Source organism: Suricata suricatta, chromosome X, assembly GCF_006229205.1.
Source record: "Suricata suricatta isolate VVHF042 chromosome X, meerkat_22Aug2017_6uvM2_HiC, whole genome shotgun sequence".
Taxonomy (NCBI): Eukaryota; Metazoa; Chordata; class Mammalia; order Carnivora; family Herpestidae; genus Suricata; species Suricata suricatta.
The window spans coordinates 93,805,850-93,825,557 of NC_043717.1; the positions used below are offsets into that span (position 1 = coordinate 93,805,850).

At 41.8% G+C, this 19,708-nt stretch overlaps 1 protein-coding gene across 1 annotated transcript in view; it reads right to left on the reverse strand.

Annotated features, from left to right (window-relative positions):
- The window catches only part of MBNL3 (muscleblind like splicing regulator 3), a 104,958-nt gene extending 85,667 nt beyond the window's left edge, over positions 1–19,291 (reverse strand). The window contains exon 1 of the mRNA XM_029929903.1: positions 19,116–19,291. The gene's annotated coding sequence lies outside the window, so the exon portion shown is untranslated. The remainder of the gene's footprint in view (positions 1–19,115) is intronic.
- Positions 19,292–19,708: the final 417 nt, after the last annotated feature.

The following is a 19,708-nucleotide window of genomic DNA, read 5'->3' on the forward strand; positions in this document are numbered from 1 at the left end:
GGACCCTGGCTCACCCCTCCATGCCATTTTCAGCAGTTTTTCTCCTGAAAGTGACTATATCATTCCTGCCCTGGAAATAATGATTGTGAAACAATAGAGACAGATGAGAGGCTAACAGTCACCCACAACTGAGACCAAAAACAGTAATCCCAATGTTAATTCATCATTGCTCTAAATGACTTTGTATTTGTCAATTTGTCTTGGCTGCATAGAGTTCCTGCGCAGCACCAAAACCGGTTATCAGTGGAAGATTGAAACTTACCATTAAATTTTAGCCCCTATACAGCATACCACCAAAGATGTTACTGGTTGGCTAAAGAAATCCCACATAAATCACAAAGCTGGCCAGGAGAATGGCACCTACGCATCAAGAAGTGTAGATCCAATTCTGTTGTATGCTTTATTTCATGTAGCTTTTAAGCTACACATCAGGCATTTTAAAAGCACTTATCCCTCAGCGTGGGATAATGCTTGAGCCATGGAGATTTTACCAAGCTGATAGGATATAGTCATGTAATTACTTGTAAAATTCGGGCCATGGAAAAGGAGCAGAACGTAATGTCAAAGTTGGCCTCTCGTTTCCAAGTATAGATAAAAGTGAACTTACTTGGCTTTTGGTGTGAAAAGACTCAAAGGGTTATATACTCCATGTAAGAGAAACCTTCATATCAATCTCCAATGGCTTAAAAGTCACTTAAACATGAGTATGTGAGTGCCTGGGTGGCTCAATCTGTTAAGTCTCCATCTTGATTTTGGCTCACGTCATGATGTTGCGGTTCGTGGGACTGAGCCCCACATCTGGCTCTGTGCTTACGGGGCAGAGCCTGTTTGGGATTCTGTCTCCCTCTCCCTCTGCCCCTTCCTCTGCTAGTGCTCCCTCTCAAAATAAATAAACAAACCTAAAGAAATGTAAAGATGAGTATGTATGATTTGTGAAAAACGGAATAAAGCATGTGATTTCAGTTGAATTGAAAACTGTAATAACAGCAAAGGTGCCCAGCGCTTACTATGCGCCTGGCACTAATCTTAGCTTTTTCACATACACCAGTGGATTTACTGCTCATGGCAATCCTGTGAGGCAGGCACCGTTATTGTCCCCATTTTCCAGAAAAGAAAGTGAGACAGAGAAAGATTAAGTAACTTAATCCAGAGGCACACAGTGGATGAGAAGAGCAGAGATCAAATTCAGGCACGCTCCAGAACACTTGCTGCCCATCTCTACTCTGGACTGCCTCCTGTGCGCACAGAGACGCATGAACATGACCTAAAATTAATAGGCTTATTACTAGGGATTGGGGAAGATAATGAATCCAAGTACTTCCTAAAAAACTGGAAAGATTGGGGTACCTGGCATGGCACTCAGTAGAGTATATGACTCTTGATCTCGGGGTCATAAGTTCACGCCCCTCATTGCGTGTAGAAGTTACTAAATAAATAAATAAATATTTAAAAAGACTACTCAAGGTGTTATTAAGATGTGATTTATGGACGTGCCAATCAATATCAACAACAGGCTCTACTTAAGTTTTATTGACCAGTGAAATGTGTATTTGCATTGTATGCATAGATGTGAAGTCAACTATGTGGGCATCTGAGATTAGAAAAATGCAGATTAATTTCACTGTGCCTTCTTACTGGACCAGTTCAATGTGGAGGGAACAGTGCCCCAGAAGGGACGTGCATATCAGATGAGTGGATGAATTAGACCCAGCACGGAATGGCACTCAGGGTTTCAGCATCCTCAAACACGTCTGCCCATCTGCTTGTCACACAGTGGTGGAACTCTGGGTTAGCTGTGTGCTTTACGGTGAGCACCTCAAGGACATGTCTAATTCATCCTGTCACTGGCTCAGTACCTCACACATCCTAAGTTCTTAACAAATACTTGCTAAACTAACGGAAGTAGTGAGCACCTGCTCTATGGAAGACATTGTGCTAGTGGTGTTCCACAAGCAGGTGGCATGGCAAAGTGCCCAGTCCATGGTGGAGCCAATAAGGGAGGCAAAGCAAAGAACAGAGAGGGTGAGTGTGGGTCTTCATGTAAGAAATCAACTTTCTCCTTAAAGATGACAGAATAAGTGGGAGTCCGAAGCTATCTCAATTCATCGTTTCTCTTTAAAACTGGATCAGCAGCCCTCTCAATTTAGCTGTTATTTTGCATTTGAAATTCTTTATAGAAAAATGTCTGGGTTCCTGACCTTAATATTAAAACGTATTTGAATACTTGCTCAGGGTTATATCCTCAGCACCTAGAAACATGGCTGGCTCATGGAATGTGCTCAATAAGGGTATGCTGAATGAACAACCAATGCAGACAGAGAAAGAGAGAGAGAAAGGAGAAAGAGAGAGGAAAGAGAGGAGAGAGAGGAGAGAGAGGAGAGAGAGGAGAGGAGAGGAGAGGAGAGGAGAGGAGAGGAGAGGAGAGAAGCGAAGCAAAGCGAAGAGAAGAGAAGAAAAAAGGAAAGGAAAGGAAAGGAACAAAACAAATATCAGAAAAACCAACCAGGGACTTAAAATGTGCTGTGATATCTGCATTCATTCAGCACAACTTATGTTAAGATCTCCTAAACAAAGATTCCTATAAAAGGACCAGGCACCACCACTATTAAATAATAGTGTAGCTCACCATAATACAACTTTTAGAAGTCTGGTTGTTGTTACGGACAGTGGCGTGCACAGCGGACTTACCTTGCATAAGGGTACTGTAAATTGAACGATGCCTTCTCCCCTCCACTTCTAAGAGTTTATAGTTCGAGAATCTGGAAAGTTTGCAGCTTTGGGGCACTTCAGATGTTTACTTCAGTCCAGCGCACTGTCTGTATCCAGTGCTCAGTCTAGGTCACTAATGCATTGTGAAAGAGACAGACAGCAAACTCAAGTTCCCAATGAACCTTTTTTACATTTCCATTATATAATCAGAGAGATTTTAAGCACAGACTGTGGAGTCAGTGGGTTAAGTTCAAGTGTTGGCGCTGCTGTTTACTAGCAGAATGTGTTTGGACATGCTACTAATCTCTCTGAGCCTCAGTTCCCCATCTGTAAAAAGGAGATAAATAATAACACCAACATCACAGGGGTGCAGTCAGGATTAGGCAAGAGAGTGTGTGCAACGTGCTTATCACAGAGCTTAACACAGAGTAAGTAACTGTCTCCATCAGAAAGGAGTAAGGGCGCCTGGCTGGCTCTGTTGGAAGAGCATGTGACTCTTGATCTTGCGGTTGTGTGTTTGAGCCCCACACTGGGTGTAGAGGTTATTTAGACCAACTTTTTTAAAAAGCACAAAATTATATTACCTTTTCCCATCACTACTTTTTTAAAAAAAATTATTTACTTAACTTTGAGAGAGAGAGAGAGAGAGAGAGAGAGAAAATGAGTGGGGTAGGTGCAGAGAGAGAGGAAGGCAGAGATTCCCAAGCAGGCTCTGCACTGTTAGCACAGAGCACAGAGCCAGACTCGGGGCTTAAACTCATGAACTGGGAGTTCATGGCCTGAGCTGAAACCAAGAGTCAGACATCTGACAGACTGAACCACTCAGGTGCCCCTTCCTATCATTTCTTCATATGATCTTAACATTCCTTTCCTTTCCTTTTCTCTCCTTTCCTTTCCTCCCTAGTACACTGTTCTATAGTTAGGACTATTCTGGCACTAAAAACTGGTTATAATCAATATTAAATTTAAATAAAAAGGTACGATTGATTGATTTTAGGCCAGATATCACATGGAAAGGTACAATTGCAGAAGATCCATAGCCACTGAATATCTATAATACAATTGCACTCTACTACAGAAGTCAGGTTTAAATATCAGTCAAAACTGTCCCTGTGTGTGTTTGTGTGCATATGTGTCCGAGGAAAGGGACTTAGCACTTAGGATGCCCTTTTATAAACTAATAAATATGTAGTCTGTAGATATCCATTCCAAACCAAAAGAAGACATGATGTCTGATATACTTTATTACCAAAACAATTCGCCAAATATATAGGTATAGTGATTACCTGGTCAAAGACTGCTTTGGAAGGATGCCAGGGTCATTATGCTGTAGAAAGCCAACTGCAAAAGTCACACCCGACCGGGATTCCTGATTTCTCCCCATGCATTTTTGTAGGTTTGCTTTTTCTCCACGCGTGAATTTGTGTAGCTTGTGGACCAGAGACAGTTAAATTGGACTCCCTCCCCCCTTTTGCCAACCGTTCTACACCCACAACGCTGCAGTTTTCAATACTGGGAGAACTGAATCCTTGCCAAGAAAAGAGGCTCCAGAACCTTTGAATGTCAACATGCATGTTAAGGAACGCGAATGCTGTACCAGGAACTGAGGCCAAATGAGATGATATAGAATTCCAATGAGGAACAAACACAAGAGAAAGCAAAGGGAATTCGAATCCGAAGCAGCAAATATCTCTCAGAGACAGTGAGTCTGACAAAACCAGACTCCCCTAGCTTTGAAAAAAGACAAGGTACATAAAGAGAAGTACGTCCTGAATTAAATGTTTCTCTCAACTGAACACAGCTGGGCAGAAGTGGAGGCAAAGACTTTCTTTCGTCACTCACTTTCATCTTCCTCGCTGGATTTTTCCCCATGATGAGCTCAATGAACAAGTCATCATTTCTCTGGTATTTGTTACAATATTAATCATGCATACACACAAAGATAACAGGACTGACTTTTGGAAAACAAATTTTCTAGGTTATTTTGATTTTAATTATTTTAATATTAATTCTTAATAATTTTAATTATTTTAACTTGGCTGTGCAAACCTCACTGTTACAAAATTCAAGTTCACTGTACAAAAGGACTCTGAGAATGTGTTATCACGGATACTAGTCAAACCCAAAAAGCATCCATTTGCAAATTCAATTTTTTTTACTGAATCCAATAAAAAACTGTAATAATAATCAACCGGAGGGCAGACCCTGGAGGAGGAACTGAGATACCAAAGAGGTCTAGTTAATTGGTAACATTGAACAAGAACTTTGAAGAGGTATCAGGCTAAATTAGTTAGTTAAGAGAGGCATAGAGTTCACAACTTGATTACAAAGCTGTTTGATTCCCTCAACACAATAGCCTTAATTTAAACTGACCGTATGAACTTGCCTTCTTGTGCAATCCTTCCAATTATCAAGCAAAGCGTTGGAAAATGTTTATCACAGATTGAATAGGCTCCTTTATGCTATTATTTTAAGTTTGGAGCTGCTGGATACTTTTACTTTAACAAAGTAAAAAGATATCCCCAATAACTTACATGTAAAACCATTTGGTTTGCTTCTCTATTCGGGATACTATAGATATCTATTTTCTCCAGGCGCAAATGGTAAGGAAGACGTTTAAAGTAGATATCATAAACAGGAAATACAAAGCAAAAATTTCACAGTTGTTTTAGAAATCAGTTTAACAAACACTTTTCCTGGGGATGAGGGTCTTTCAATCTAAGTCACTGTTGATTTTGTGCAGTACACTCTCTTGGTAGGAAGATGTTATGAAACTATTTTGGTTCCTGTTGATGGAATAGCCTTATATTCTTATCAGCAAGTAATGTTTGCACAGTAACTTGAAATGCAGCATAAAAACCAAAAGCTAAAATCATAATCATATATATATGTACTATATACACATATACTTGTATATATGTATGTACAATATATGCCTGGATATTTTGGGGGGGATAAGGAGTATAGCTTTAATGCAATTTAATCCTCAGAATGTGGTATTCATTTTAACCACCAATTCCCAGGCATTCCACCTAAGAATCCCCACTGCCTCCCCCTTTTTTATCTGGAATATGTGGCAAAATAAACAGACTGGGAAATGCTGTTGTAGATAATTAGTACCTTTACAATAACTTCATGGATTTAAGCTTTTCAACATGTCCCCAAATTGCATCATTTTCTTCTTTAGAATAAAAAGCATTTTTAGGACCTCCAAGCAACAACCCTTTCTCTTTGGCTAGAATCAACATCAAACCAGACGTTCAATACAAAGCTTGCGTCCAAGGTATTTTGTACCAATAACCATCAGCTTCTGAGAAAGGAAGAATAAGGTTATGTTCTAAAAGAAAATGGGAGGGTAGTTACAATAAGGGGAATTGAACTTGGATTTGAGGCTTATTTTTTAAATTACATGTTAAAACAGAAAATCCACGAAAAGCTGAAGTTGCCAAATGTAACACAGAGAAGGTACTGCCCGTGTTGAAATTTGTAAGTTTATGAAGGACTGACATGGGATCCTAAAGGTAAATCATAAAAAGTACATCCTTGGCAGTTATATTCTGATCTGCATTATTCTTTACAGCTTTCCTCGCCTTGTCTTTCATTTGCCCGGAGCCTGACTCGTAGAAAGATGTCAGTCACATTTACAGAAATTCAGTAGCAAGGACAGGTCGCTAAGCCATTTAAAAACAATCTTATCTATTACTTTGGCTGAACTCCACTGTCTTGGTGTTGTTTTGTTCAAACCTACCCTAAGTCTTTTGTGACAAGTTTAATCCTATACCTTAAGGGCAAAAAGAATAAACAGGAGAGTTCTTCATGGTTTACTTACTCAGACTGCACAAGTACTACCGGGCATATTACCACAGATGCTGTGCCAGCAGCAGAAGCACTCCATACATATTTGGTGATTTACACATACTTCTTATGTTCTATGTTTGGTGAGTGAAAGGAGGATCAAAGATCACATTCCGCTTCACCTGAGCCTCCTTCTCAGCCGGTGAGCATTATCTAAGTCACTCCTACATTAAAAACACAACAAAAGCCTTACTTCCGGCAATCTTATTTCCATGTGAAATTCCAACATTCCTCTTTTTCTCCTTAATCAATGAGTCTCCTCCTCTTCTATTCTCCTCAGGCTGCCTTGTCCACTCCTAGGGGTAAATGATGGAATCCCAAGGTCTCGCTCTGTTATTTTCTCCACGTTCTGGACAAGTTTAATCTAACGTAGTTCTAGGGTTTTCCACATGCTGGTTTGCTCGACATCGTCTTCTTGACTCCTCACTCTTCATCGTCTGATCTCTCTCTCCTGCCCTATTGCAGCACCATCGACCAGAGAGCGAAACCAGTTTTTCTCTTCTATCCAGATGACTGATTAATGCTGCCTTGACTTATAAGGAAAGAAATGCCTTCGCTGACAGAAGAGGCAAGCCATAGGACATGAGATGGTCCCCAAATGATGAAGGGAAACGTGACTGGATATAGATAAAGACGAAATTATTGTGTGTTGGGGGGGAGGTTGTCTTGAAAAGTGAACGAAGAATTGAATGTGTAATTTTTAGCTTTGTAACTATCAGATGCCAAGGAGAGCACTTGTATTTCGTAGCTACAGGAAATGTTGCCATAACAAAATGAAAGCACCTAGCAGTGCATCTGGCATACAGGAATTGTTCGATAAATGTCAGCTGACTCTAAATAAACACCCTACTATAAGACGTTTTTATTGGGTGTGAAAATGGGGGTTCAAATTTTATTCCTAGATATAAACTCCTGCCTAGGGATATTAAGACTGATTAAAAGTATAAGACATTCCTGGAGGTGGTGGTAGTAAAGGCCGTCCCTGGAGAACTCCAAAAGCCCGTGTCACCTGGTCTGGACCTACCAGCAGAAGGAAGTGTCAAGGGAAGTCACAGGCCTCTGACATCTCACCTCGTTATGTTCTGTGCCACTTTTCACACCAAGCAAATCAGAAAGAGACTCTTAGTGACACAAAAGAAAGTGATGCTTGTTGACTGTATTTTCTGACTTCCTGAGTCTGCTCTGCTTTAGGCAGCTTTAAGTGTGATGCGTCAGATGTCTGCATGTGCACTTCACAACGTTCCCTTCCTTTTCACTTAGAAACCAACACACCTTGTGTTTCAAAAGGGTTTTGTTTCATTTGAATTGTTACCTAACATGAAGAGCAGTATGGGCCAGAGTTCCTCTCCTGGAGCCGACATGATTAGGCTATTGCTTTCCTTATGCCCAACCACTGCAGGCTTCCTGAAAGTGCTAATGGTCGCAATTCTTCAGACCAAAGGATTTCCCTCACTTACCAGCTAGGAAAACCTCTGTCAAGAGCAATACCAACATCTTAATTTCTTTTGGCCAGTAGAGTTCCCCCCAAATGAGGAATATGGTATAAGGGATTATCCTAGCCAAAGATAAGCAAATCTATCATATCTCTTCCCTTCTGTCTTCCTTCTTCATTCTAGAAGATACTTTGCCCTCACAGTCTCATTGCCTTCTGGGGGGAATTTTTGTTGACATTAAACACAATGAACTCGCCTGTTGAAGGTCTTGAGCTCTGTGTATACCTTTAAGTTTAAGATGTAATTTGGCAGATGTGTCCCGTGAGGGATCAAAGTATCTCACAAACAGACTGAGAAAAAGGTAGAAAGCTGCATGAAACGAGTGGTCGCTTGAGGTTTACTTGGCTTTAGCATATTTTCTTACATAGCTTTTTCTTATCCCCAATCATTTGCCAAGTATTCCCTAACGAAAAAACCAGAAGGCTTCAGTAAAAGAAGGAGCTGATACCCCAAACCAATAACTAATCTTGTTTGCCTAAAACACACAACTGGCCATATGCTTGCTGCAGCTGGAAACCCTGAAAAACTCACGCTCTGACTGCTCACATCTTATTGCAGCTACCTGATGCTAACTCTGTACATGTTGTTTATGGTGAAATCGACGCTATAAGCAAAGCTATCCTCTGGCCTACAAACATACATATTGGTGCTTCCTAAATAGCTTTAACAGAGTAAAGAAATAGCTAAAAGCTGTCACCCCCAGGATCTGGAAATATCTGTAATGAGGTTTTCTGGTGGTTTTTGTGTGTGTGTGACGGAGTAACTATTTATTTTTGCGCTTAATTTGTTTTACATCTCATTTCATAAACTGATTGCCAATTACTCAACCATCAGCTGTGTAAGTCTTTTTCTATTCTTAAGTTTTAAATATGGCTTATCTGAAGAGGGAGATGAGAACTCATTTACGATGACAGAATTTAGTTACCAACTCATTAGAGCTGAGATTATATTTTATTTTCAGAGCAGTAACTTAAGTTTAACATTTAAATGTCTATGATGAAAAGCCTAATTTCATTTCAAATTCTCTGAGAAAGGAGCAGTGAGATTTAATGGCACTGACAAGGAATTATGGCAGTGGGGGGGAGGTTCGGGAGGCGGTCAATAACAAGATCCTTATGATCCAACTGGATGGAGGTGCAAAGCACCCCAGAAAGCAATATTTTCCTCCCTTCTAACAATTATTGAAGTCAAAGGAATACTCAGAAACTGTGCATCTTCTAAGGGTGTTTCCAGTCTCCCAATAGATCACACTCAGTACTTCGTGTGAGTAAACCGTTTTTCTTTTCTTCTATTGGGCTTAATTCTCATTAGTATGAAATAGTAAAGAGAAAGGCTATGTGGCTGTTGTCTTCTCTATTTGTATAATTGTTCGCATCAATATCCTAGGCATATTTAACAGATGCTCGGCTTCTGCCTCCCAGCTACAATTTTCACATTCATTTGTGTGTCTTTGTTCACTGCGGAAAACGCAGCCATGCTCAGGTTTTCTTCCAATGTATGGTAAATGTGTACATTTATATTTGATTAAAAATCAGCTTTCTTCTTGCAAACACATTCTCCCTGGATATGACCAGTTTGGATTTGTAAAAACCAAAAGCAATTTTTGCACTCTTTTAACTCATCCTAAAATAAGGTAGGCTTTTCCTTACATTAATATTGTTTGAACAATTCTTTTGCTGCTAAAAGTGACTCAGGCCCAACTATCCCACAATCTTTAGTGGTTTCTTCCCCTGTGACATCCTTTTTTGGTTTCTGTTCCCAGCGAGCACTCTTTTCTGTGTCTCATGTTTTAACAATACCACTTGGCACATACATAACCCTTGCACAAAGTGTATCTTCTCAGGATTCCAAAATCCCATAGACAATAAACCTTATAGCATCCCAACAGCAATCCATCTCACTTCTCAGTTTGAAAAGCAGACACGTAATTCTCAAGGTACTTAATTAACATTGCTCCATGTATCAGCACCCTAGCCCCAGTATTCTTTGACCACCTTTCCCTCAAAAGTCTGAAAGAACATCCACTAAAACACTGACTTTTAAACCTTTTTGACAACCAATACGAAGAAACACACTTCATATCCTAAGCACAAATATCTAACCTTACTACATCATGTAGTCTGACATTTTCTTACTATTTTATTCAATTTTGTTTTTAAAAAATGTTAGTCAAAGCCTATTAAATGAATTCCATTATGCACTAATGAGCTGTTGCCCACCACTTAAAAACTACAATGATGAAATGAATAGACTTTTCTCATACCACAAGGAAATGTTGTTGGATCCGTAAGCAGTAGGGTAAATCTTCATTAATTTTGATGCCATTAGTACAGACTGTGGTAATTGAGGCAGCTTGAAATATATTTTTGAATAATCTATAAGGAGAGATTCTGCTAAACAAAATAATAATGTCAAGATGGAAGGGGTTACATACCCAAGATACTTCTAACATTTTTGGATCACTGTTTAAATGCAGCTGTGTTGTTAATTACCAATCAGTGTTAATATTCAAGCCAATAAAACATCTGCTTAGAAAAATCTTATTTGTTCTTAGTCAAAACATTTTGTAAATCAGAATATTATCTTTAGCCTGAGCTAGCAAAATTGTAGTGTATTTTAACTTTCAAACTCAGGGATGTTCAAAAAATAAAATCATGTTGTAAACAAGTTTATTTTTTAGTTCATGCAGTCACTCTGTTTACAAATGTGCTCACAGTGTCTTCTAATGGTATCATCTAATAATAACAATGGCAATGGGTATATAGTACATTTGTAGGGTGTTTTAAACTTCAGAAATCTCTCTTGTAAACTGGTAAGGACCAGAAATCCTTGGATTACTGAATATTTTAAAAAGCATATAATGACATTTGCCAGACCCAAAAATGAAACTTAATATTTGGTTTATTGTGTGTGTGACAGATTACTCAATCCCATGAAGAAACCCAGGTGTCTGGGCTATAATGATCGCCTGTATGTGAAAGAAATTAACATTTCAAGGTAAAGGATCAAGCTAAGTTCGGAAGTAGGGGTGTCACGCACCTCCCTTATGTGGCGGTATCTACTGAAGAATTCAGAACAGATGTTTATCTTTCATGAACACTGAGCAGTTTGGGAAAATTGAAGGCTTAGGAAGCTGAGGGAGTGAAGGACAGGCCAGGAAGTCAGGAATTCCTGGATGTGAACCTAATCTCAGTCTTCCCCTGCTTTTGCTCTAAATCAATGCCAACCTCTTCACACCTCAGCTGCTTTATAGCAGGCAAGATGTATACGGGGACAAAGCTGTTTCCTGGGAATGTCGTAGGTTAAATGGTTAATATTACAGTCCTCAAAGGTACGTGCATGCAAGGCAAAGTACTCCTGTACCTTGTTTACGTTCATTATATTATGGAATGAAAATGGGATACCGGTGTCCTGTGAAACTGACCTGGAAAAGACATCATTCTTCCCATCCCTAAGTTCTTGTCCACTTTAGTAATGATCAGTTATTCAACCAATTAGGAAAGTCCCTCATGTGACCGTAAGGGTTTTTAAGGTAGCTGTAACACCTACGAGGAGAGCATTTTCCCACAGTTACTACTTGGCAAGTTTGCGGCCATCATCTTTATTTGTCCCTTCTCCACTGGGTCATCAACCAAAAGGAAAAGCCCTGCCCACCGGAGTCTTGATTTAGCAACCTATGGGCAAGCCGGTCGGTTCCTGTCACGGGAAGAAGCTCTGTTTTCCATCCCACGAGGCACCGCATCCTTGTGCAGCTCTGGGTTCTTCAAAAGGCAGAATGTGGTTTCACTTTCTCCTCACTGCCTTGTGATAAAAGAGCCCTGGTCTCTTCGTGGCATTTAATGAATGGTCCTCTCCTCCTGGCTTTGGACTTTTGGCCTTTCCAACCAGTCATTAACTGGCAGGAAATGCCCTCCTCAGCAATCACTATTGTGTAAATAGAGCTATAAACTTTCGAAGGCTGGGTGATCCCAGACCCTAAAGCTGCACGTGTGTGTGTGTGGGGGGGTGGACTCCTGATTATAAAAGTACTGCCTTTCAAATTAAACTCAAACCACATGATACAGTCCATAAAATATACAAGACATGCAGTCCAGTGACAGATTTATTGTGGCCTTACAGAATAAAGCAAAAAAAAAAAAAATTCTATATGGAAAACACTGCTACTTTTGACCCAAATAGCCCCCAAACAGGAAGTTAAGAGCAAATCAGCCAACTGTAGTCTCACTAAGTTATGAAGGAGACCAGCACAAGCAACATTTCCTGTCACCGCTTGTCACCATTTCTGAGTGCCTCTGTCTGAACTGCTTTCTTCGATGGCTAACAACATGGAAACTTCCTTGTGGATACATGGGAAGCAACAAGGAGGTCTGAAAGTGAAAAATGTGACTTTTACCAAGAAATTTGTTTTTTACTAAGCACAACCACACAAGCAGTCACTTAATCCGTGCGTCTGCATGCCTACAGCCATGGGCCACTTAGTCAAATAAGCCTTTAGAGCCAAATATAAGGCAGCCTTGTTGTTTCCTGTTCATTTAGGATCAATCTGCAGAATTGCAATTTTATGTAAAGGAGAGAACCACAGATTACCATGTTCCAGAGAAGAGGGACTCACTTCTTTGAGTTGGTTTCTCTCTCCCCGGCCTCTCTCTCACCATCCCATGATGGGACTTCAAAGCATGTGTAAGGATGACAGCTTTCTGAGGGAATCATATTTCAGGTCCTTTTATTCATATTACCATTATCACACTCTTTGCAACACGTGGAAGTATTCCTGTCTTTTTCCAGCAGTGTGAAATGTCAAGGCCTAGGCCACATTGTTCCAGCCTGTCAACTTCTCAATTCAAAGAAGCTTTGGAAAGGGAGTTTTAGCCAGAGAGTAAAAGCATTTCACCCTTCTATTATCAGTACTTTGAAGCTCTCCGTATGCACAAATGTCCCCCAGCAAAACCAAGTTCATCTCTCTGAGAGGGGGGATTCCTATATAATAGCCAAGCAGCAACTTGCCCAGTCAAAAGTTCTGCCAAAACCTAAGGTCTTTCTCAAACAGGCCCTCTTTTGGGGTGCCAGTCAATCAGAGCCCAGACCCTGGCTTCAGAAAGCTGGCCGACGCTTACCGACGTGGCCTCTGTCTGCAGCTGAGGTCACTGCCACGGACATTCATGAAGCACATTGGGTTACTTGGTACCCCGGGTCCTCCCCTCTCCTGCTTTCTGCAGTGTGAAGCCCTTAGAGAGAAAATGGGACCTTACACTATTTTTCACTTCATCCTTCTGGGTGAAATAATAAGGTCTTTCCTTCATGCTCTCCAATTACTTAGGAAAAAAAGGCTGACATAAATGAGTTAAGAGTTTACATTTTTGTCCAAATCACTTCTGAAAAGAATACCCTCCTCTCCTTTGGGACCCTCATCCATCAGAGACAGCAAGCATTTTGAGAAACATCAGTGTGCCCTTTAACAAAAGAGCACCCACAACTGGACCATTTCTCAAATGCCGACCTTTCGGAGTACGGGCGCAACCTCCACATGGGCACTGGGGGGAACTGTGGTCGCCGCTGTGCCATGGGTCCAGTTGAATGTGTCCCTATGCGTTTTTTCAACAACTCAGGAAAAGTGCTACACAGAACGTGAATCATAATAAAGCAGCTACCTTAATAGCATGTGACAATCTCATTTTTCTCAGTTTGTAAGGCCAGAAATAGAAATTAGACTGAGGGATATATGCCCAAGCTAATACATACACAGTGCTTTGGTTTTACATTGTTTTGTTTTCCCTCCAGAAGCTTGAAGACTGAAAAACATAAGGTGAAGCTCTCTGCTTGTTTTGCTCCTGTTTTTTGTTTTGTTTTGCTAACAGGCCACTGACCCCCCCCCCCCGGAAAAAAAAACCCTACCCCCTTGCTTGGTCTCTTCATATTCCCACATAAGGGGAGACGGCAAAGGCTGTACCTAGACACCGATGGTCCTGCGGGCACAAACATGATTGTGGTAGATCTGAAACGCCAGCTCTTGTCCCTTCAACCGTGTGGACTTTGCTTTCTGGATACAGTAAAAAGAGGCGCCATTCATGCCTGTATCTTGGTAAATAAAACCCTATGCAAATTCAACCTCCAAATAGGCAATCAGTGCTTAACTGAAAATGAGACAGCTCTCAGCATCCTTTTGGTTTGTGTCTGTGACTTCATCACTTTACAAACCACACACGGCACCAGGCATCCGAGTCCCGTTTTGTTCCTTTTTTTTTTTTTTTTTTTTGTAAATCTGGTGCAATGGTTTGAAGAATTACTTCTACATAATTTCTTGAAGACTCATTTCCCTGGGATGGGAGGGAGATAGAGTAAATGCAACTGCAGGAGGCAGAAAAATAGCAGCTGGCTTGCAGGTCACTCCTTGAGGACTCAACCCGAAGACTGCTGCTGCTTCTTGCTCTTCCCTGAACCTGTTAGAGTTGCCACCAGACATTCAACCCAGGCTACAGTCTGTTTGTGGCTGTTGTGGCCACTGATTTGTTTGGACAATGAAGACACAGATACTGCTACCTGAAATCACGGGAAAGATGTTCATAAGATATAAGAACAAGTTAGACTAATCTATGCTTCTGTGTATTCAACACACTTTTCCTGAGAACCTACTATGTGCCAGGCACGGAGGCTATGAGGTAAGGAGATCCAGCAACCTGCCTACTGAGTGGCCTGTACATTCAGGGAAACTTGAAGAAATCTGAAGAAACATTTCTCAAACTTCCACACCAACTGCAGGGAATGCCAAGGTGCTCCGGTTTCGAAGAGTCTGATGGGGCAGGGTTCTGAGGCAATGTGAGTGATCCAAAATGAAAAGAAGAGCCAGCTAACTGCCAGTCTCTAGGATGCTCCCATGGCCTCTGGAGATCAAATAGCCTGTTGGAAGTTTCTAGTGCCAAGCCCCTGCATTTCTGTCCAGACTGCTTTTCTCAATTGGAAGCCCTTTCTTTTTGGGCCCTTTGAGTTCACCCACTGTGCAGGCATAAAACAAAGTCCTCTCTAAAATTGAAAACAAATCACTCCTACTCATAAGGCAACTTAGAACTGATGGAAGTGTGCCTTAAGAGTGGACATCGTGTTTAACAAGTGTGCCTAATTGATTCCTAAATCTCTAGCCAGGCTCCTTCCTTGCCCTTAACACTTTGTTCTCACGGCTGTTATAGAGTTCTGGGATGACTATACTTGAGTTTCTTGAAAAGCATCATATGTCTGCAGACGGAGAATCAATATGTGTGTTGTATACATATGCACGTGAATATACATGTGGATACATATGTATCTTACATTCACCTACGTACATACACCACACACACACACACGCACATGCGCATTTAAATCAGGCTTCTTTTCATTCTTCTCCCCTCTTGAGTATTCTTTTTATAAAAGTTAACTGCCCGGAATTGAATAGGTATTTTCCCATAATCTTCCAGGCAGAAATCAATGCATAGCGGTATAAATTGCTCTAAAATGACAACTCGTTTGTGCACGCATGCACTTGTACGCTCGCGTCAATGTACCCAGACAACTTTGGAATACCTTCATTTCTCAGATAAAAATAAGGTCTCTCTTCTCAGATTGTATGATGCTTCCTGTCGATCTTTTAAAAACACTGTCATTCCATTTAATACAAAGTTGAAATAAATGATGGACTGATACTATGTTTTTACTAGAATGATCTGAAAAAAAATCTGATCCCTTGCAGTCACATGGATGTCATTAACACTTGATAATGTCATTGATACCTTATTTATCCTAATTATCAAAGTTGTCTTTCCAACACTGTCACTTGGCTGTCTTGAGGCAAGGAAGAGCAGGATGCCTCGGAACCATCTGGTTTCCTTAAGATCTGAAAGCCCACATGAATACAGACGTAATTGCTTTCCTTTTGGTCATAATTTGTGTTTGTTTGTTGTTTGGTTGGTAATTAAAATTGAACTACTTGCTCCCAAGCATGGCTTATTCTCCTACAGGAAAACAAACAAACAAACAAACAAATTCCCACCTCATTTTATCTGAGGTACAAATTTTTTTTCTATTTTTGAAGTGAGAACCTTATCACCCGTAAGGAGAGGCAGAAACAGCCCACAAAGAAACACAACTTCTGATTTTTGTTTTCTGACATCGCATACATTGAGAACTGGGTGGTGGGGGGCATCCACAGGTTCAGCCTGGGAGACACTGTTTCAGAAAACTCAGCAGCACGGAGGGAAACTGATCAAGCAAAGGTGAGTGTGGCCTTGTGCTCTTTTGGCCACTTGATAGTTTTAACACGGCAGTGACTTTTATCTCCCTTTAATTATAGGATCGTATTACTTGTCAAACATGTACTGTAACCTATTCTTGTCTGCTATGCACCAATCCCTGTTTGCCATCCCATCAATGTGAGGTATTTCCAAACAGAAACATCCTGCCCCCTTCCTGAATTTATCGTGCCATTAGCAGGAGAAATGTACAATTTTAGGAATGAAAATCTTCATCGCTGGATAGCTTCTCACCCCCTTCTTCCTCTCCTTCCCCTCTCACATCAAAAGACCGCTGGGCAAAGAACAAAATTGTACCTCAAACTATATTGTTAGCATCTGCACAGCGACCAACAGGCTGTCGCTGGTCCAACCCGTGCGGTACTGTGCAGCCTCAAGAGTCAAAACCTCCCGCCTCACCCCAAGCTGCTGTGGTTTATTTTTTCATATTATAAAGCTGGGCAGATAACAATTACATCTACAGGTCAGGAAAATGCCTTACACCAGTGCCTAGAGGTACAGAGTGAGAAGCAAATCAAGCGCCGACAACTAGCAAAGTGTCCATGCTCATCTACTTGAAATTTTTACTTTCTTGCAAGTTCATAAAAAAAATGGACTGTTGCCATTAAAAGCTGTGTATGAAATCTGCTCCTTTGTGAGTTTACAGATTACTCGCTTTTCTCTGTGATTCGCTATTACTGAAGTATCTACTTTGTGCAAAGCACTGCTTGGGTAAAGGGTGGGCGCAAGGGAATACCAAAGATATTTTGGATACCAGCTGATAATCGTAGGTTTTATCCCCCTTAAAAAGCAGCTGTTGTGACAATGCCTGGAATGGACAGTTGAGGGGGGAAAAGGTGCTTTATAATAGTCTTGAGAATCGTTGGGAGTGCTTAAACCAGCAAATTAGAGAAATGAAGTAGTTCTTACAAGTAGAGCAAAACATGCAGTCACCACCACTAGCCTAGCACTATATCAATTCTCTCTCAAAATATTTTTTTCCCTAGAAAACTCCTTCACTGATGTTTTCACACACGGTCTCTAATTGCATCACTACATAATGCTGCAGAACGTTCACTGGCAAAATTTCCCCCTAACGTCTCTGATACTCACTTAGCTTTTCTACTCTGGCCCCAAGGTTTAGATTTTTCACTTTTTTTTTTTAAAGGATGCATTTGGTCCAAAGTCACTCAGCAACAAGGCAGCACACCAGGAGGCAGGGTTTGCAGAACTGGGATCCAGGTGTATCATCTCTAAATCTGGGAGTTGTTTGGGGTCACACTCCAACTCCTTCCTCGGGCAAAAATGCAGGTATCTATTTACCTGCAGGAACTTTCCTTTTCGATGTGAAGCAATAAACTCCCCCCACACTTCTCTCAACAGTAATCTGGCAAAGCTGATGCAAAATTTCTTATATAGCAAATTCCACCGGAAACAGTTTAGCTCTCTCTAGGCACACCATGGCACCTGGGCAGGAAAACTGCACTGTCCTTTAAGAGGCACAAAACAATCTCTTTCACCCCTTCCTAGAAGCTTGCTAAATTTAATAGCAGGAGAGTCTGCCCAGCCAAGTAGCTGCTATTGCTTGGGGAGAAGAAAAAAGTGGGCAGAAGCAGAATAGTACCAGCTGGCTATGGGCAAAAGCCCTTTTAGACTATGTTTAGGGAAGTTTCCCAAAGGTATTGGGAAAATTTTTAGAAACAACTTTAGAAAGTATTTAAACATTTGCAGAGGCAAAAAAGAAAATATAATCAGAAAAATCTGAAGTCTCTGGTAAAGCGTCATTGTCAATATGCCTTTTCTCGGGGGGGGGGGGGAAGAAACCCCAACCTTGGGTGAATTGTATTAAGGATGTCCAGTCTCTTGGTCATTTGTACTGTCATTTCAACAGTCCACCTTCCAACCATTATATCAGTAATCACCCAGACTTACTGATTAGAACGGGGAAGTGAACGCAGTGAAAAATTGGGCATTTCAGAAGTAAATCTTACAATAATTTTGTTTTAATTGATGCTTTCTCGTGAAGTTAATGCATGCGTAGAGATAGGATACCAGCTAATAATCAGGGGCTTTATCCCGTATGTGGGGATCTATGCCCAATTAAGCAATTTAGGAACATCTAGGAAAAAGAAACTCCTTTAAATCACACTACCTTAATTGCAGCAATACAGTAAATTCACCCTCACTGTTGTATCTACAAATATCAATCAATGAACAGTGGTCAGAGAAACAGTAATGCAAAAACAACACAAATGAATCACCTCAATGCTCAGTTTCATTCCTCGCCTTGATTTAATTTCGTTTTATCACAACCGCTTCCTGTGTGAATGCCAAAAATAAAGTTACCTTTCAACTGTCTCCTAAAATCTATCCTCATGCCCTTCGGGTGCCGGTAGTAAAAGCGAGCTGACAAACGTGTGGATCCAGAGCGGGAAAGCACAGGGCTGTGCAAGGGAACTATGGCACTGCTCGCGGTATCGCTCGAACACGGGGAAATTAGTTGTTAAAAGCATTTGGCGATGGCGATATGCCACGCCAGAAGTTCCTCTGAATTACAAACAAATATGAATATAAAAAGAAAGAAGAAGAACACGACGGGGGGAAAACGTAGGATAAAAAAAGAAAGACGGAAGCGCAGGAAGAAGAGGAAAAGATGAAAGCCCTAACATTGCAACAAAGTTGCAGGATTACTTTTCCTTCTACTTGCCATCTGAAAACTAAAGTTTAAAACGCCTGCGGTTTCGTTGGCGTCTTAGGAAGGCAGCCGCTCTCACACACCCCAACTCGTCTCCCGCCTTACCTTCTGCTGCTAGCGCTAGCTTAGGGGCTAAGGGGTCCCGCTCTCAGCCGCAGTGGCGGGGGCAGCGACAGCGGCACATGCCATCTGTTAGCGGCAGAAGCAAAAGCAGCGCTGCGCGAGGTGGCCCCGGTGCCGGGAGAGCCTCTAGCAGGGGTGCGTGCTGAATGCCGCCATTTTAAAGCGAGGCTCCTGAAATCATTAGATATAAGCAAATTAAAGCCCGCCCCACCCACTGAACTTCAGGGCTGGGACGTGCAACCCTCCTCCGAGTCGCCGCTGTGGGGTGTAAAATGTCAAGGCGACACACAGGCACACGGGGACTCCCGGACGGAGGCGACGATCCCCGCGCTCCCCGGCGCCCCCCTGCCCGCCCCCCAGACTCCCGCGAGCCTCCACTTCGGACCCCGTGGCGAGGGGCTTCTCTTCTCTCCCCAGCGCGGAGACCCCCGAGTCGGGGCAGGCCGGCGCGCTGGGGGGGCGGGGGGCGCCCGGGCCGGGCCTCCCCCCACTCCCGCCCGCCCCCCGCTCTCCCGGGCTCTTGGTTCAGTCCGCGCGGAGCACACCTCGGAGCTCCCGGCTCCCTTGCCGCGGCG